This window comes from Pezoporus occidentalis, unplaced genomic scaffold, assembly GCF_034315485.1.
Source record: "Pezoporus occidentalis ecotype Australia unplaced genomic scaffold, CSIRO_AGI_Poc_V1 ctg3, whole genome shotgun sequence".
NCBI lineage: Eukaryota > Metazoa > Chordata > Aves > Psittaciformes > Psittacidae > Pezoporus > Pezoporus occidentalis.
The window spans coordinates 1,591,630-1,611,976 of NW_026914940.1; the positions used below are offsets into that span (position 1 = coordinate 1,591,630).

Sequence of the window (20,347 nt, forward strand, 5' to 3'; positions counted from 1 at the left end):
TGTTTCCTAAGGGATGCTCTTTAGACTCCACAGAAATAAATGATTATCAATGCAGCAAAAGATGGAGGAAACTGCTCGGGCAGCAGTTTGGTGCTGTAAAACCCTGAGGTTTATGGAGGCTCAGGTGGCCCCTCAGACCTTTAAAAGCTTTTTTTAGCAGGGCTACTGGTGCAGAACTCCATTTCTGAGAAGGCAGCTGGCTTGTCGAGCCCTTGTTAAAATGAATTGTTGTTTAAAGGCGCGATCAAGAAAATCCTTGCATTATAACTCCTTTTGTAAAGCCAACCACTGAGTAAAGCTGCTGTCACTTCGCAAATGAAAAAGCAAACCCTTCCATGGTACAGCTTGAGCTGGAGCAAAAGCCTTGTGTGCCAGAATGCTTTTCCAAAGCACTTCTTTGGTGAAGTTCTGCTTTCAGTCTGCAATTTGTGGTGTTTTGAACAGCATTTGTAGCTTCTGTAGCAATGAGTTGCTGATTTTTATGTATTTATTCCTGTTCTGGCGCGCTGGGACTACCAAGGAGCGCACCAGTCTGGCCTCAGACAGGTTTATGCTGATCGAAGGAGTAACAGAGAGTGATTTAATGATTGAAAGCGAACTGGCTCATGCGGTGCTCCTTAGTTGGTGAAAGCAAAGGTTTAGCACATCTCCCACACTCTGACCCTGGAGCTCCATTCAGAATAGGCATCTGAGATGTTCAGACCATTGATTTTAGCTATACTATATAGAAGAGGAATCACAGAGTGGTTTGGAAGGGACCTTAAGGCTCATCCAGTCCAAACCCCTGCCACAGGCAGGGACACCTTCCACTAGAGCAGCTTGCTCCAAGCCCCTGTGTCCAACCTGGCCTTGAGCACTGCCAGGGATGGGGCAGCCACAGCTTCTCTGGGCACCCTGTGCCAGTGCCTCAGCACCCTCCCAGGGAAAGACTTATAACCGGTCGCCTTACACCCAGCCTTCATCTCCCTTAAGTTTTAACCCTTTACCCTTTGTTCTAACACTACAGTCCCTTAGGAGCACTAGGGTTGGTGCGGTATAGCAGGGAGGGAAGGGGGGAGAGGCCTGAGGGACAGGAGACTGAGGGGGGGCAGCGGGGGAGCCGCATGGAGGGAAACCCGCTTTGGGCACCGTGGGTATGGGGGGAAGGCAGCAACCGGCGATCCGGGTCCGAAGGAAGGGATGGGAAGGGGAAAGAGGAAAGGAAGAAAGGAGAAGGAAGGCAGCGCAACAGAGAGAGAAACAACAAAACCGACCCCACCACAACCAGACCCCGCAGCGCACTGAGGCTGGCTGCGCTGAGGGGACAATGGGCGGGGCTAAGCCCGCCCCTCCCCTCCGCTGATTGGTCACCGGCAGAAAAAGGGGGTGAGGCGCTGCGGACGTGCCTCCGCGCGCTGCCTGCTGGGAGTTGTAGTCTGGAGGGGCATCAGCGGGCAGCGGTACCCGCGGGCTGGGGACTACAGCGGTGGTGGTGGGGGGCGGTGGGGAAAGACACGTGGTCAGGGCGGGCCCCGCCACGGTCACGTGATGTTTGGGTGCCGGCGGCGCGGCGCAGCCTCGAGGTGGCGGCGGGTGAGTGGGGGGCGGTGTGAGCGTGGGGGAGACAGCGCCCCTACAATGGGGGTGACCTCGTGTGACCCCAGTGGGGGAGGGCAACGTGGGGACATGGGGGCCTTGCACTGTGTGTGTGTAACGTGGGACATGGGGGCCTTGCACTGTGTGTGTGTAACGTGGGACATGGGGGCCTTGCACTGTGTGTGTGTAACGTGGGACATGGCCTTGCACTGTGTGTGTGTAACGTGGGACATGGCCTTGCACTGTGTGTGTGTAACGTGGGACATGGGGGCCTTGCACTGTGTGTGTGTAACGTGGGACATGGGGGCCTTGCACTGTGTGTGTGTAACGTGGGACATGGGGGCCTTGCACTGTGTGTGTGTAACGTGGGACATGGGGGCCTTGCACTGTGTGTGTGTGTAACTGTGTGTGTGTGGGACATGGGGGCCTTGCACTGTGTGTGTGTAACGTGGGACATGGCCTTGCAGTGTGTGTGTAACGTGGGACATGGGGGCCTTGCCCTGTGTGTGTGTAACGTGGGACATGGCCTTGCGCTGTGTGTGTGTAACGTGGGACATGGCCTTGCTCTGTGTGTGTGTAACGTGGGACATGGGGGCCTTGCACTGTGTGTGTGTGTGGGACATGGCCTTGCCTGTGTGTGTGTTGCTCTGTGTGTGTGTAACGTGGGACATGGGGGCCTTGCACTGTGTGTGTGTAACGTGGGACATGGGGGCCTTGCACTGTGTGTGTGTAACGTGGGACATGGGGGCCTTGCAGTGTGTGTGTGTAACGTGGGATATGGCCTTGCTCTGTGTGTGTGTAACATGGGACATGGGGGCCTTGCCCTGTGTGTGTGTAATGTGGGACATAGGGGCCTTGCGCTGTGTGTGTGTAACGTGGGACATGGGGGCCTTGCAATGTGTGTGTAACGTGGGACATGGCCTTGCACTGTGTGTGTGTAACGTGGGACATGGCCTTGCACTGTGTGTGTGTAACGTGGGACATGGCCTTGCACTGTGTGTGTGTAACGTGGGACATGGCCTTGCACTGTGTGTTTGTAATGTGGGACATGGGGGCCTTGCACTGTGTGTGTGTAACGTGGGACATGGGGGCCTTGCACTGTGTGTGTGTAACGTGGGACATGGGGGCCTTGCACTGTGTGTGTGTAACGTGGGACATGGGGGCCTTGCACTGTGTGTGTGTAACGTGGGACATGGGGGCCTTGCACTGTGTGTGTGTAACGTGGGACATGGCCTTGCACTGTGTGTGTGTAATGTGGGACATGGGGGCCTTGCACTGTGTGTGTGTAACGTGGGACATGGCCTTGCACTGTGTGTGTGTAACGTGGGACATGGCCTTGCACTGTGTGTGTGTAACGTGGGACATGGTCTTGCACTGTGTGTGTGTAACGTGGGACATGGCCTTGCACTGTGTGTGTGTAACGTGGGACATGGCCTTGCTCTGTGTGTGTGTAACGTGGGACATGGGGGCCCTGCACTGTGTGTGTGTAACGTGGGACATGGCCTTGCACTGTGTGTGTGTAACGTGGGACATGTGGGCCTTGCTCTGTGTGTGTGTAACGTGGGACATGGGGGCCTTGCACTGTGTGTGTGTAACGTGGGACATGGCCTTGCACTGTGTGTTTGTGTAACTGTGTGTGTGTGGGACATGGGGGCCTTGCACTGTGTGTGTGTGTAACGTGGGGACATGGCCTTGCACTGTGTGTGTGTAACGTGGGACATGGGGGCCTTCACTCTGTGTGTGTGTAACGTGGGACATGGGGGCCTTGCACTGTGTGTGTAACGTGGGACATGGGGGCCTTGCACTGTGTGTGTGTAACGTGGGACATGTGGGCCTTGCACTGTGTGTGTGTAACGTGGGACATGGCCTTGCTCTGTGTGTGTGTAACGTGGGACATGGAGTCCTTACCTGTGTTGTGTATGTGTTGCTTTAGGGTCATGGCTTGTACACGGAGGCTTGTGTTTGACCTTGGAGCAATCTCAAGGCTCTGTGTGTGCACACTGGATCCTGTGGCTGCCCTTGCATGGGGTTTGCACACTCGCTTTCACACAGTGCAGGGCGTGTGGCTGCCCTTGCCCAGGGTTGTGTGTGTGCACCCAGTTGAGGTGGGTGCACTCAGTTGAGCTGAGCCCTGCTGTTGCCCCTGGGTGCAAGTACGAGGGCCCGCATGCTGAGGGTGCTGTGTTCGAGTCCCTCACAGCTGTTGATGGGGTGCAGATGGGATATCCCCACACCCACTTGTCACCAGCAGTCACCATGAAACTGTCCTGTGGCTTAACGCAGTGAAACATTGATGTGTTGTGTGATGGCAACATTGGGAGCTGCTCCGTGGTGTAGTTAAATCACAGGTTTATGGCTCAGTTTTAACCTCCCATAGGGTATAGTTGTATTTATTTGTTGGATGGCTCCTTCCAGGCTAATTCAGGAGGGTTTAGCCATGACTGAGTCAATGAAATGGACTTGCAAGTGCAAGGAAAGGAAATAAAACTGCTTTTAAATGTGGAAAGCACCGCTTTCTGCCTCGGCTGAGTACAGAAACTTTTCCTGTTGCTTTTGAACTTCAGAGTGTTTGTGGCTTGAAGCCCTTGATAAAAGCTCTCCTTTGCTGCGTGCTACAATTAACCTGCAGCATCTGCCGCTGCAATGGACTTGAGGGGGAGATCTGTGCATCCACTGAGCTGCTTGGTGTCTTTTTGTTCAAGAAGGGTTTGGAAACGTAGGAGCTCACTTTCATTCCTCCCCCAGCACACTGTGTATGTGCTGCACAACCTCTGCTTGTCTGCATTTGAGGTATTCCATATCATCTGCAGCTGGAGATGGTCTGGGAGCACTGCATGCACAAGTGTCTGCTATCACATGTGTGGAGTGAAGGTTTGTTCTTTGTGCTTCATCCTGTTAAACACTACAGTTTTACAAGTTTGTGTGGGGCTGGGAAGGCTGGACTGAACTGGGAGTTGTTGTTTTCCCTTTCTTTCTTCATCCTGTAGGAAGAAGGTTTGTGTTTTAGCCACTATTTACCTCTTTTTCCAGGCTGGTATTTCCCTTTGCAGTGTGGTTGTGAATGTGCAGTGCCCCATCCTGCCTTGTTGGGCTCTGTGTTGCATTGGCCCAGGAGGTATAGAATGGTTTGTGTGGGGAGGGACCTTAAAGATCATGTACTTCCAACACCCCTGCCATGGGCAGGGACAGCTTGGAGCCATTGAGGCCAAGCTGGATGTGGTTCTGAGCAGCCTGATCTGGTTGAAGATGTCCCTGCTCATTGCAGGGGGGTTGGACTGGATGAGCTTTGAAGGTCCCTTCCAACACAAACCACTCTTGATCTTCCGTTACATCAGGATGCTCCAAGCCCCATCCAACCTGGCCTTGAGCACTGCCAGGGATGGGGCAGCCACAGCTTCTCTGGGCACCCTGTGCCAGAGCCTCAGCACCCCCATAGGGAAGCAATCTCCCCTCTCCCAGTTTAAAGCCATTATCCATAGAGTCAATGCAGCTGATTCAGGTCTTTCAATCACCAATGACTCAGTCCAGCTGCTCTCTGGCCCCTTGGTGCCTTCCTGCTCTGCTGTGTTCTCCAGCTGTGTCCTTTTCCATCTCATCATGTCCAGGTTGGTCTCTGGGCTTTTTCCAGGGTGCTAATGATGTGCTGATTCCTTCTTTCTGAGCAACAGATAAACCCTGTTGCTCTTTCCAAAGCCTCCTGCCTGCCTGCTTGGCTTATGGATATTAATGCAATTAAAAAATCAGCACAACCACCACTGACGTGGCTTTGATGGACATTGGAGCAGTGCAGTTACTGCTGCAGTCCTGGCTTCCGGATCAGCTCTCCATCCCCATTTCCTCCTGCCATTGTGCTTAAAGCAAGGGTGAGCTTCTGCATATGATGTCTCCTATCTAGAGGGGTGTTGGCAATTCCTTGGTTCAGAAGAGATTTGCAGTGTAATGCTGTGCTGCTGTGGTTTCCCTGCCATTAAGGGTTGCCTCTGGTGTAATGACTGCAAGTTATTTGGCTACAGAGACTGATAGAACAGAGATTTTAATATGAAATTCTTCAATTCCCATCCTCTGTTGTGCAAAAACCCCCTCTTCCTTTTCTCACAACTTGATTTTTGTTTAATTTATATGAATTATTAATTTAAACCTCTCGTCATTTGCTCCTATGACCAGGTCTCCCATCCAGCCAGATGCCTGCTCTGGGGCTGGAGATTCTTTATTGAGAGTGAAGGAGAAAGAAGACTTCTGTGTCTTGATAAATATGCACACTGATATTACAGCACTTAAAATCTAATTTAAAAAGGGAAAAGTAGGCAAGCTGAGAATGAATGAGTCTGTGCTTCCCCTTGCTCAGGAATGTATAGCAAATGGTATTTTGAATTGCTGGTTCTTTGGGGAATTCAGGGATATTTAAATAGCGAAGTGTGAAAGGGTAAATAATATCAAGATAAAAATAATTCTTTCAATTCCCTGCCCGTGTCATAAACTCATTCTGCTGGATGAAAATGGAAAGAACTGTAAGAAAGAAATGTGATTTACTTCCCCTGTCTTTGTTATCCTCCTGCCTACGCTTCATCTAGCTTGGGCGGACTTGTGCACCCAGGTCTGATCCCATGAGATCTGCTGGATGGAGGGGTTGTGGAATCATAGAATGGTTTGGCTTGGAAGGGACCGTAAAGCTCACCCAGCTCCAACCACTGCCACAGGCAGGGACACCTTCCACTAGAGCAGCTTGCTCCAAGCCCCTGTGTCCAACCTGGCCTTGAACACTGCCAGGGATGGGGCAGCCACAGCTTCTCTGGGCACCCTGTGCCAGCACCTCAGCACCCTCACAGGGAAGAGCTTCTGCCTAAGAGCTCATCTCAGTCTCCCCTCTGGCAGGTTAAAGCCATTCCTCTTGGCCTGTCCCTACAGGCCCTTGTCCCAGGCCTCTCTTCAGGTTTTCTGGAGCCTGTTTTAGGCACTGGAGCTGCTCTAAGGTCTCCCCTTCAGGAGCCTTCTGTTCTCCAGGCTGCCCCAGCCCAGCTTTCTCAGCCTGGCTCCAGAGCAGAGCTGCTCCAGCCCTTGGAGCATCTCCATGGCCTCCTCTGGACTCCCTCCAACAGCTCCACATCCCTCTTGTGCTGCTGCCCCAGGACTGCAGGAGGGTCTCCCCAGAGCACAGCAGAGGGGCAGGATCTCCTCCCTGAGCTGCTGCTCATGCTCTGGGGGTGCAGCCTAACAGAGGGAGGATATTCTCGTGAACCAGCACCCCAAGTCCTTCTCCTCAGGCTGCTCCATCCAGTCTCTGCCCAGCCTTTGTTTGTGCTTGGGATTGTCCCAAACCATGTGCAGGAGCTTGCACTTGTCTTTGTAGGGCTTCCTGAGATTCATGTAGTCCCACCTCTCAAGCCTGTCCAGGGCCCTCTGTATCCCATCCGTTCCCTCCAGCATGTTGACTGTACTACATAGCTTGGTGTCATCAGCAAACTTGCTGAGGGTGCCCTTCATCCCACTATCCATGTCACTGGCAAAGATGCTGTGCAGGATTGGTCCCAACACTTACCCCTGAGGGACAGCATTCATTACTCATCTCCAGTTGGACATTGAGCCATTGACTGCAACTCTTTTGAGTGTGAGCATCCAGCCATGGATGGGTGGATGGAGGACTCAGTCCTTCCACCCAGGACACAGTCTTTGTGAATGGAAGTGTTTGCCTTTGTCATGACCCATTTGGTCTAAATTCCATTCAGGTATTTAAACATGAGCTTTACTCACAAAATGAACCTTTGTAGTGTGACTACATACTGCTTTTGCTGGGGAAACATTGCAACACATCCTCCAGCAGCATCACCAACCCTTCAGATTACATTTTAGTCTTTCACAGCATACTTTTTGACACGTGCATATACAAAACCTGGCCACAATCTTGTGTTGGTGTTGCCAGCACTGGTGTTAAGCATTGCAAGGATGAAGGGAGGCTCATGCCTGTCACTTGAGTGCCCAGAAAGCTACGTATAACATTTGTGCTATCAGCCTACTGCAAAAGGAGCTGGGAGGATGTGTCTTTTGCTGTCAGAAAGGTTATTTGTGGCTTTTAATAATACATAGGAATATGGTCAAGATAAGAATCCTACTCTCTTCTTTTTTTTTTCCCCTGCTTGCCTTGCAAATGATGGTACATAAGATTAAAATAATGCAAAAGAGTTAAATTAATCTCAGTTAACACTTGCAGGGAGGTTTCTATTTAAAACTCTGCTTTTTCTTCATAGTGTCACTAGTGAGGAAATGCAGTAGGCAGGTGCCATCTCTTTGTTGCACTGCATGGGCACGTCTCTGCTTTTCAGTGCTTTGGATGATGATGGGGAAAAATAGCATAGGCTGGAATCTTTTCTATTCCCATGTGCCTTTCTTTTGCAGCACCATTAGAAATCAGAGATTGAACTGATGATCAGTTGCTTCTTTAAATGTATTCTGAATACAAAAAGAAGAAGAAATGGTGGAGCAGTGGGTGCTTTTTAATGCTTTTTGGCTGGGATGCAGGGCTGGGTTCTCCCATGGGCAATTTAGATGTGATGGCTACTCATCCACTGGGATGCTGCAAACCAGTTTCCAGCTTCTTGAATGAAGTTAAACCCATTTGCAACACCTTTACTTACTTCTTTTAGTAAATTTACTTCTTTTGTTGTCAAGTAAATGCTTGTATTGGGTTAAGCTGCAATTTGTTTGCTATCTCTGGCATCTCTTCCCTAAATAAAAGCAGAAAAGGACTGCAGAATGTTTGATGCTCTTCATTGTGTATTAGCATTTATTTCGTGCTTGTTCCGCTGTCACCCTGCTGCAAAGCCACACACTGTAAATATCTGACTTTTTTGAGGTTATTTAGGACTTGATTTGTCCATCCTGCTGCATACATTTATTATGATTGTAGTCTTGAATAATGTGGCCATGTATTTTCTTCCCTTCTGTAGGACTCCTCCGTCATCTGGTGCATGGAGTAAAGGAGTGCTGTAGGTTTTTATTCCAACACTGTTGTGCTGTAGGTTGCCATAGTCCTTATTTCTGTAAAGGAAAACATATTCATCTTCCATGAGGGACATTGATCATGCCCGTTGCTGAAGTCTGTTGCTATTTTCCTTCTCCAGTTTACGATGACTCTTCTTGTAATGCTTCTGTATGGAGGACGCAGGTGCCTCCTTCCTTTTCCTGCAGGTGAAAACCACGCAGATTTGGAGGTGTTGTGACCCACATTTTTGGGTTCACCCATTTCTTTGCTGTGTGAGATGCCAGAGACTCAAATATGTGATGAGGGAACTCCCAAACTTGCTATTAATGGCTGCTTTGTAAAAAAGTCTTCTATGAGCAGATAGCTCAGGAGCTTTGTGATGGAGACAGTATGAATCTGTGAATGCTGTTTGTCTTTGTTTCTTTCCCACCCTGAAATTCCCTTATTATGGAATCACCATCCCTGGAAGTGTTCACACACCACATAGATTAGGCCCTCAGTGCCATGGGTTAGTGGTGGCCTTGGCACTGTTGGGGTAATGGTTGAACTTGATGATCTTAAAGGTCTTTTCCAACCTGGTTGGTTCTATGATCGCATCACTGTGGCCACAGCCTCATGTAGTAGTTCAGTGTCCAGCTCATGTGGCCCAATTTTGGGGTGCCTTGGAGAAGGATCCTCGTGGGCTGTTTGGGGAAGGCTTGGATGGTGTCTCGCTGGGTTTGTGAGCTGTGCAATGGTGGCTTTGAGTTCAGCAAAGATAACTGTAGGGAAAGTCCAGTTTGTGCTGTGCAAAGGCAGAGGTTTTGATGTAAAACCCACCACTTGTCAAAATTTCCCCCTTGAATTTAGTGCTTGGTTTGATAACCACTGCTGAAGATTTTAATGTGTATAGTTTGGTTTGGAAACATATTAGTGGCTAAAAGAAGGTTTTTTTTTAACAAGGAGAGCTGTGGTTCCAACCAACTGTTGATAATTGCAGTTATGTTTGAGAGTAATTATTAGCAAATGCTTTACAGCATCATGGGATCCCATGATCCCAACCTGGAGATGTTCATTATGCCCTGAGTTGTTCTAATTTTGGAGCAAGTCCGGAGGAGGCCACGAGGATGATGAGGGCCTGGAGCACCTCCTGTATGGAGACAGGGTGAGAACACCGGGGCTGTTGAGCCTGGAGAACAGAAGCTGTGTGGAGACCTCAGAGCAGATTCCAGTGTCTGAAAGGGGGCTACAAGGATGCTGGGGAGGGACTCTTCATCAGGGACTGGAGTGATAGGACAAGGGGTGATGGGTTCAAACTGAAACAGGGGAAGTTCAGGTTGGATATAAGGAAGAAGTTCTTTATTGAGGGTGGTGAGGCACTGGCACAGGGTGTCCAGTGAAGTGGTAAATGCTGCATCCCTGGCAGTGTTCAAGGCCAGCATAGACAGAGGCTTGGGTGACATGGTTTAGTGTGAGGAGACCTTTCCCATGGCAGGGATTGGCACTTGGTGATCTTAAAGTCCTTTCCAACTGTCCTGGGTTGGAAAGAATCTGTGATTCTATCAATTTTGGAAATGGGAGAGAAAAGCACTGCTATGGATGTGTTTGGTGATGGGAAGGTCCATGAGGCTGCAGGACTTGTGCTGGCTCGCTGGATAACACCTTGTTTAATATAACACTGTACATGACAGATTTTCTTTGTTTCCTATTTATTGCACTTCATCCATCTGGAAACAGGAGCTGCCGACAGCAGTCTCTTGAGTTAGTGTAATTTTACCGCTTCTGTCAAAGCATCTCTTTTCCAGTGTGCGGGCTTGACTTTTTGGGCTGATAATGAAGACTATTTCCTTACACTGCTGGTTGTGCACAGGCACCGCTCAACATCCCTTTGGTAACTGCAAGTCCCTCTTTGTCTCTTCTATTTGCCATACAATTTATTAATGAGAAAGAAAAGTTTATTGTTTTTTATGGTAATTGCTACAACTTGAAGTTAACTCCAAGGAACTGCGTTTTCTGTTCCCATCTAATAAAAGTAATGTGGCTGTATGAGAGGAGGTGCTGTGCATGAAGGTATAGATTCATCCATGCCGTTTTTTACCATCTCCCATGTAGCTGCATCCTTCTTTGAGAGCTGCAGATCTTGATCTTTCACTTCTTGCAAAGTGAAGGCTTAATACTGTGGTTGACTTATTTCCCCTCACAAACCAGCTGATTTATGATCCTTTGTGACACTGTTACCTTTCTAGCTCTCATGGGAACCTCCTTATTTCTTAAATAAGTTTATACAAGTTTATATAAGTTTATACCCAGTTTATACAAGTCTCAACATACCATTAAATTGCTTGAGATATGATTTATCTTTCCCCATGTGTTTTGATGGCTTCTGTCATCTGCCTCATGTATCCCCAGCCCCTCTCTTACCTGAGTGCCTGTTGCTGCTTCAAGACCCTAGTGCCAGTCCCTTCAAATACTCTGCTGCATGTGGTAGCCAGGAGTGGATGCTCAGTTAAAAAGCGTAAGAAATTAAACTTATAAGCAAATACATGTAATTAAATAAGGCTGCATGGAGACCTCAGAGCAGCTTCCAGTGTCTGAAGGGGGCTACAAGGATGCTGGAGAGGGACTCTTCATCTGGGACAAGGGGTGATGGGTTCAAACTGAAACAGGGAAAGTTCAGGTTAGATATAAGGAAGAAGTTCTTTGCTGTGGGGGTAAAGGGTTGCCCAAAGAAGTGGTAACTGCTCCATCTCCAGCAGTGTTCAAGGCCAGGTTGGACAGAGCCTTGGGCAACATGGTCTAGGGTGAGGCATCCATGCCCATGGCAGGGCCTTGGAACTGCTTGATCTTGATTACCTTTCCAACCCAAACTATTCTATGGTTGCATATTCTATATTTATAATATAGGGCATAAGGTCATATATATGAAATTCACATATCTGTAATAGTGCATGTGTTTTCGCTTACTTTTATGCTGTTTTTTTTTCCTTTTATTTTAAAGAATTGACAATTTCAGTCTTTTCTCTACTGTGGACAGAGCAGAAGGATCAGTGTGGGCAGGTGAATAAGCACTCCTATGATTAGGGAAGCATGTCCAGCCTGCTGATGCTCACCATCTTCTCACACACCATCTCCTCTGGGTTGGAAAGCTTATCCAGATTTGTAGTGACAGTGAAAAATCAAGTCATTTTCCTAGGACTGCTTTTACTATAATGATAAAGAAGGCAAAAAAGTAATTAAAATGATGGTGCTTAAAGTTGTGCCGAGGCCACTGCGTGTTAGCGGCTCGATTTCTCAGTGTCAGGGACATTCCACTTCTATTAACTGCAAAGATGGAAATAGGTGGCAAAATGTGGGTGTTGAAGCCCCAGAAACGCTGTCCTAAGCTTTTTGACACTTCTGGTTTAGAGAACAAGTGTACGCTTTCCAAAGCCCTCTGTAAGTATTGATCATGCACTATGGGGGAGTTTCATAGGTAGGTGTTGATTTTCTACAGATGTAATGGATTGCTACCCAAGCAAGGGCCAGAACTCATCCCTTGGAGATGCATCTTAGCAGGTGCTTTAAACAGGACTGCAATATTACAGTAAACCAGGTTGCTGCAACTTTGAATGTGAAAGAGCAGATTGATAGTCTCGCTACAGGCACCTTCCTGATGATCATCTTTAGAGCTTCAAGCAGATGGGTTCCTTCCCCTTTGCCCCAAACATAGGGCAACAGAGAAGATTTCAATCTGTGTTTGTTTTTCCCATCCTGCTCATGGAAATACCTGCAGTTTCATTGTAAAGATCCTCTTCTTTGTGCATGGAAACCCTTGGACAGATGTACCTTTGTTTCCTTTTATATATAGAGAGAAATGTCCCATGGGCTCTGGGGTCTACAGGCTTCTTCTTCTCTCTTTGTCCAGCTCCTTACCTAATGCATTGTGTTTAGTATGCTTCTTAAAATTAGCTAGAATTTAGTATAAAGCTATATTTGGAAACAGGGCAATGGGTCTTTGTCTCGGTTGTGATGCATTTGAATGCAGAATATGAAGAGAGCGTGCACAAAGCAGTCCACATACCTCCTGGCTTTGGCTGTCCCTTTTCCCTTGGCTCCATTTTCCTTGTGGCTGCTTCAGGGGCTTGAGATGCTGCTGGCATCAGCCCCATTGGAGTGCAGTGGGGCTCAGCTTTAGTTGCCGTTCTCTGCCAGCAGCAGTGAGACTTAGATTATAAAGCTTTGCTCTTTGCAGGCAAATTGCTTTTCAGACTGTGGTTCTGCTTGGGTTGCGGCAATAATCCTTGGAATAACTTCTTGGAATAATCCTTGGAAGTAGGCGGTGGCCTTCAGGGTAAGGTGATCAGTGGTTATCACCAGTCTTTTACGTGCAGATGGAGCCACTTGGCTGCCTCCCTCTAGAACACCTTTGGCAGAAGAAGACTTACAGACCTGCTGTCCTTGCTCCTCTCCCATAGCCTAGAGAGGGTTGTCACGGTCAGTTAAGGGCTCCATCTTGATGGATGTCAACTCAAAGCCTACCAACACCATGATAAAGGCCTTGTAGTTGGCTGAAGCAATGTTTTCTGGTGGGTCACTCTGCTCCATTTCCGTTACTTGCCTTCCTGGGCACACCAGGGGTGGTTCTTTTGCTTGGGTGGCTGCAAACCACATTGCAAAGTCACTCTCTTAAACAGATGGGGGTGGCTTTGTACTGGTTGCGTTGGTGGCTGGTCTCTGATGCTGGCTCCCTGCATCACATCATGTAAATAACTCTGGGTTTGAGTTGCTTTTCCTGGACCTGTTTACACCTTGCCAAAAATAATTACAGCCTCTGAGACTGGAGTTTGCTGGGCAAGGGGGTGATAGCACAGCAAAACCTGCAATCCATGTGGTTTTGGTGTGCTTTCATCCACACAGTGCTGCTGGTGGGACCGGGATGTCCCTTTTGGGGCATGAATCAAGCTGCGCTCCTGCTCACCCGGGATCACTCCTGTTCTGAACATGAGGTTTCTTTCCTCTGTTCAGCATCATCTTAAATTCATGTCCTGGGTGATGCCTCCCTCACCTGCTTTATTACCTCTTAATGTGTTTTCCCAGGTATGCCTTGTGCTCGGATAAACCTCTCCTGCTTTCCTTGACCGCAAAACTCTTTGCACCATCTTCCTCCTCCAGCTGCTGCGTGCATCCTTCCTCCATTCACACAGAGAGACTTCCCTGCTTCTTAGCATGCTATTTCTGAGTGCTTTGGAGCTTGTTTATCCCCCTCGAGAAGCGGATGGATGCCATCACTCCTGGTTTTCCACCCGTGTTAGCTGTGGTCATGCGCGGAGCCAGTGGGGAAGACAGGAGTATTTTTAGCCTGTACTTCTGTGCTCCACTCAGGGGGCCGCCCACAGTGGAGTATTAAAATCATAGCGGGGACATTGGGTAAGCTCTGCAGTAAAACGTTGAGATGCAAATTGCCATCTAAAGAGCAAACCTCAAGGTGATTTTTGGCAATGGGTTGCAAGGCTCCAAAGCCGTGTGCTTTGAATAAAGATTACAGCAAGGGATTCTTGCCCAGAGGGGCATACACTGGTCTCATTTATTCTGATGCTCAACAGAGCTTGTAATTCAGTGTTGGAAGCCAACAGGGTGAAACGTATGCCCCTTTGAAAAGGTGTTAGATTAGCATTGGTAAAACCAAATGTAACAGCACCGCTGGAACTTGGATTTCCAGGGTTGTAGAAGCAGTAAATCGGGTTACATTGCATCTGCAAGTCATTCCTGGGCATTATCCCAGGCAGAGGTGGCTGTGATGGCTACTGAGTTGCTTTTGGGAGGTTTGGAGGCATTAGCTGGTAATGAGATTGTGCTGGCTGACTCGGTGGGGCTTTGACTTTCATCTTCAAGTTGGTGATGGGCAGTTTGGCTGTTTGGAACCTTGCACTAAGAAATTGGGTAAAATATGAATCACTCTTCTGTTGTTTTATTTTCCTGGTTATTGACTTAATTGTGGCACTGCTATGAAGGAAACAGCAATGAATTAGGAGAAGCAAAGCAGTGTTTCATGGTTCTTGCTTTGCAACTGTCCAAGCTTGTCCTATGTCCATCAGTACAAGTCAGAGGTACCATTTCTCCCTTTTTTTCCCCCAAGTTGTATTCAACAGCTACAGCTCAGCAGCTATGTGGGGTTTCAGCTTGGTAAAGCAGTGGTCCTGCTTCAGTAACGACAAGGAGCACTGAGTGACATCAAAAGAAGTTATCACATGCCATGGAACCACAGGCCAAAAGCTGCCATATTCAGTATTTGAGGACTGAAAAGCAGGTAGAAGTTCTAACCTCTTCTGCACTGCCACATCTTCTTTTCTTACTACCCACTCTTGCCCAATATTCTGCTTGATCCTACTTTTGAACCTCATTTGACTTGTGGTATCTCTTTGTCTCATTAAGTGATGCGTTTAAGATGTCCTTGATGACTTCAACACTAGCAAGAGTTCAGGTCCTTTCCCTGCTCTCACATGCATCCACCATAACTAGATTATAACCACAGTTATAGAGCAATATCTGTGTGCTGGTGATGGGTTTAGTTCCATAGATGTTTCCTGGACAGAGTTGACCAAATGTTTTTGCTTGTGGACCATTACAACATCCTCAGCCATTGGATAGAAGGCTGGAAGACTGCACCTGCAATGCTTTTTACTTCTTACATGGGATTTCTCAGGGACTTAAATAATCTGAGATGAGGTGTGCATTGGACTTGTACACCCCATCAAATCATCATGGGCTGTGGCTGGACTTGAGTGGACCCAAAGGGCCCAATAACATGGAAGGAGAACATGCCCCAGAGCTTGGTTTTCTTCATTGTGCATCACTGTGATGATAGATTTTTAGTCCAGAGGAGGCCACAAGGATGCTCAGAGGCTGGAGCACCTCCTGTATGGAGACAGGCTGAGAACATTGGGGCTGTTCAGCCTGGAGAGGAGAGGCTGCGTGGAGACCTCAGAGCAGCTTCCAGTGTCTGAGGGGGGGTACAGGGATGCTGGAGAGGGACTCTTCATCAGGGACTGGAGTGATAGGGCAAGGGGTGATGGCTGAAACAGGGGAAGTTCAGGTGAGATATAAGGAAGAAGTTCTTTCCTGTGAGGGTGGTGAGGCACTGGAATGGGTTGCCCAGAGAAGCTGTGAATGCTCCATCCCTGGCAGTGTTCAAGGCCAGGTTGGAGAGAGCCTTGGGTGGCATGGTTTAGTGTGAGGTGTCCCTGCCCATGGCAGGGTGTTGGAACTGGATGATCTTAAGGTCCTTTCCAACCCAAAACATTCTGTGTTTGTATGACTTAAGAGGTCAGTTGAAGTTTTCAGTTAAGATTGAAGAATCTGTACCCAAATGAGTCAAGATTTGTAGACAGAATTTAGATACTGGTAGCACGAGGTGACTTAATGTGTGAGTGCTCCTGTGCTTGTTTAGGGTATAACTGCTGGGTGAATACATTTCATACAGGTTTAGTATAATTACTTGCAAATTGAGAGTTTTAAGAGATGGAGGTCAGTGAACTTGCTGCAGTGAGGTGACTGGTTGGGAAGAGGATTTGAGTCATAGAATCATGGAGTGGTTGGGTTGGAAAGGACCTTAAGCTCATCCAGTTCCAAGCCCCTGACGTGGGCAGGGATGCCTCACACCAGACCGTGTCACCCAGGGCTCTGTCCAACCTTGCCTTGAACACTGCCAGGGATGGAGCATTCACAACTTCTCTGGGCAACCTGTGCCAGCGCCTCAGCACCCTCACAGTAAAGAACTTCTTCCTTTTATTCCAGTTCTTGAGAAGTGACTACTGTGGTTCTTCAAGAAATACTGGTTTTTAGAGGTTTTATGTATTTTTATGTTGTTAAGGTTGAGCACTGCTGGAGGAAAGGGTTTGTATCACAATAAATACTTTGGTCTACGGTTGGAAGCTGTCAGTAAATGAGGCACCTTCCTGTGTGGTTTGGGTTTGGTTTCAGGTTTTTATTGGTGTGGTTTGGTTCTTTTTTTAGTTCTATGAGATGGGTACAAATCTGTACCTTTGAGAGGCTGAAAGCGATGCTCTCCAGTGGAAATGAAAGTAGTTGGTAGCCAATTCTTCCTTTCAATGTAGCATGGAAGAACCAGGTGGCTGAGACTTTGCAGAAGCACATTCTGACTTTGGTACGAGTTTGTGTTGATCACTCTTAGTTCACTTTTGTCCTTTTACTTTAATTATATGCTCCAATACCATAAGACTTTTAAATACCATATTTTGAGGATGTTCTCTGCCAAAACTGAATGGTTTAAGTGCAGATCCTGTTGGCAGGCGTCTCCAGAGCTGTTGTCTTCCCTTCTTTGTAACCTCGGCCTCTCTTGCATAGGTTTGCCCTCCTTAAAAGTCAGATAGAGTCTGATAAAATAACAGAGCCTTTTAAAACATCACAAGGAGATACACAGAAGCTCAGAAAGTGGTGGTCTCATGAGCTCACATGTGAAGCTCACTGTGTCCTGCTTGCGTCTCAACGGTGCTGAGCAAGTAGAAGAAAATCATCTTTGTAGCTTGGTTCAGGCACGTCTTGGATCTTCCTTGTGCCTGTCCTTTATGGCATCCTGCATCTCTTTGGCATTAAACACAAGCTGCTGGTTACGTCTTCCAGAGCAATTCCTGTGCTGCCGTATGCCTCATTGAGATCTTGACTCTTCCTTCCCAGGTCATGAATCTCTGTTCCTGATTCTGAAATGCTCCAAGTCTCTAAATTCTTCCATCCTGATGAAATCACCCCTGAACATATGTAATGATGCTGATTTCCCCAAACCTTGCTGGTTTTGATGGTATATCTTCAAGGAATATCACAGCTGAATGTCACACCAGTGTTTCTGTCTCCCAAGGTCATCTCAGCATCTCCTGATGGTTCCCATCCAGTCTATGTTCAACCCTCTCTGCATTCTGTCTCCTATTTTAAGGTCTTCAAAACAGGAATCATCTTCTTACTCTGTATTTATACAGCATTTAATGTGATGCTGTGATAATACCTTTCAAATTGTTGTTGTGGTAGTTGACAGTCTTGGGAATGCTGTCCTTTTTTTAACTATATATATAAATAAATTCTCTCTCTATACAGATATATATATATGTAGATTCTATATAGAATCATAGAATAGAATAGTCAAGGTTGGAAAGGACCTTAAGATCATCCAGTTCCAACCCCCCCTGCAGGGACACCTTGCACATGAACATATATACTACATATATATGTATATTTATATATATATATATAGGCAAGGAACAAAAGTTAAGGCATTGTAGCATGTTAACATACAAACATCTCACAAATAATAAAACCTGTGTATTATTCTTCTATCCCTACCTTGGCTTTTGTGGTAACTCTGACACCAGCTGCTTTGTGTGGGGAAACAAACGGTGATCCCTGATCTCACTGGGAAAGAAAGCTTTCTTCTAAAGCACTGCATTGGGACTAATTCTGCCTACCATGCAATGCTGAGGGTTTGTGATCCTCGGCAGGCATTTGACAGATCTTAACTAGTTATGCTATGTTTTGTCAATCAAAATTAAACGCCCACCTCCCTCCTTCCTATTTTCTCTCTCTTCTAGCTTTTTTTATTTAGGTTGGTCATTAAAATTGCTGATAACCATAGAAACGAGGAAAACCCGCCCCTTCCATTCCAGCTCTTTAGCGTGATATTCCTGTACTGACATCATGTGAGTTATAGACACGATGGCTTAAAAAAAATCCCAAACCCCCTACAGGTAGGCAGAGTTGTCATTAATTCCTCCCTATACCAGAGTTGTTCCTACAGATGCATGTCCCTTTTGCATTCCTGTGTGGTTTCTAGGAGAAAGAGAGACCCTGCTGCAAAGAAACCACCTGACAGGATAGAATCAAAGAAGAAAACAGATAGATCCGTGGGATAGGAAGGGTGGGAGGATGAGATGAGGAGAAGATGGGTCGGCAAGAAGCCTCATGCGCGACACAGTGCGTGCTGATAGTTTTGGTGTTGGTTTTCACCCTCTTAGGGCTGCCTGCACCATTGGGTTCTCTGAGATGGGCATGATATAAGGATGCTGGGGAGGGACTCTTCATTAGTGTCTGTAGCGATAGGACAAGGGGTGATGGGTTCAAACTGAAACAGGGGAAGTTCAGGTTAGATCTAAGGAGGAAGTTCTTTACTGTGAGGGTGCTGAGCCACTGGAATGGGTTCCCCAGGGAAGTTGTGAATGCTCCATCCCTGGTGGTGTTGAAGGCCAGGTTGGACAGAGCCTTGGGTGTCATGGTCTAGTGTGAGGTGTCCCTGCCCATGGCAGGGGGGTTGGAACTGGATGATCTTAAGGTCCTTTCCAACCCAAACCATTCTGTGATTCTATAATATTGATACTTCTATAACGCTGGCCCGTGAGGTTTCCATGGTTAAGGACCTGAATCCCCGCTTGGCAGGATGGGATGTCTCATGGCTCAGCTTGTGCTGAAAAATCAAAACGATTACTGATTTTCTGTTTGTAGAGGCTGTTTAAAAACACTTGACCCAAGTTTGCATGAAAGTGATGGAAAACTCTTGCATTAGGAGCCGTGAACGCCCTGATATTTCTGTGCTGGACAACTAATGCTGTTTCAATTTGGAGCAGGATCGTTCCATGTGAGATTGGTTTTTAAACCTTTTCCCTCACCTTAAGTTGCAATATTAGGTGTTTCATTTTTTACAAATGAAAGGAGTAATCAATCAGATGAATATAGGTAACTGCAGCTGTCAGCATTGCTTTCTGTAGCTTGCTCACTGTTGCTCTTTGGGAACTTGGTAGCACATGGAAAGCAGTATATTTGGTCAAGGAATGACTTTCCTGTATGGCAGGACTGGAGGGATCTCTGCTTTTGCATGTTTTCTAATAGATTTCAAACCAAACCAACCCACAAAAAACCCAAGAGAAACCCGCAAGCCCCAGGTAAACCACTCCGAGGACTGCTGGCTCTTGATAGACTTTCTGTCTGCCAATGTGTGGTTGTGAACCAGCAGACAGTGGTACTACATGTTGATGCTTCCTTAAATGTGGTAGAGGAGGAAAAGGATTTGAACAAGGAGTCCTGCATCTCTGTGATACCAGTGCACATGCTTTGTGTGTTGCTGTGCTGCGATTACCAAGAGGGAAGGCTGCCTCCTTGAGCAGTCAGCGTGTCTTGATGTTTGAAAGGTCTCCAGATGGAGATGGGGATTGCTCCTGGGGTAGTTGGATGCAGAAGTTTCATTGCTTGCTCTATAGGATGGTTCATCTCTTGGGAAGATGGATTTTGACCTTTGGCCAGAGAAATAAAGAAGTGCTGTATGATGTAGCATGACAAGATGTTGCTGAGGAGCATCTTAAAAATTAAAGGTCTTACTTATTTACCCTGTCTTTGAAAGCTGTCACCAAGTATTGTACTTTGAACTTGAAGGCCCTTAATGTTTTTCTGTATGTGTTGGAGCTTCTGCTGTTGGCTTTAGAGCCAACAATAGGTTGTGCTTATTGAAGTAGAGGAAAAGGTAATTGTGGTTTTTCTATGGGTATGAGAACTCAGGACAGGAGCTCCTTTAGCATCCTTTGCTGCTCCCTCCAGCCCCAGTGTCATCCCGTGTGATTTGACCTCTCCCATCCCATCCCAAGAAAGGATAAGAATGCATTGATGATAAGTGGGATGATGCTTCTCCTGCTTAAAACTAACCAACCAGCCAGAATTTCTAGCAGTTTAGTTAATTCATATAATCATATAATCATGGAATGGTTTGGGTTGGAAGTGATCTTAATGCTCATCCAGCTCCAACCCCTTGCCACGGGCAGGGACACCTTCCACTAGAGCAGCTTGCTC

The 20,347-nt window shown here is 47.3% G+C and overlaps 1 protein-coding gene across 4 annotated transcripts in view; it reads left to right on the forward strand.

Annotated features, from left to right (window-relative positions):
• Positions 1-1,435: 1,435 nt before the first annotated feature.
• TSNARE1 (t-SNARE domain containing 1) overlaps positions 1,436-20,347 on the forward strand; it is a 495,466-nt gene continuing 476,554 nt past the window's right edge. For all 4 annotated transcript variants that reach the window (XM_062626956.1, XM_062626958.1, XM_062626960.1 and 1 more), the window contains exon 1: positions 1,436-1,572. The gene's annotated coding sequence lies outside the window, so the exon portion shown is untranslated. The remainder of the gene's footprint in view (positions 1,573-20,347) is intronic.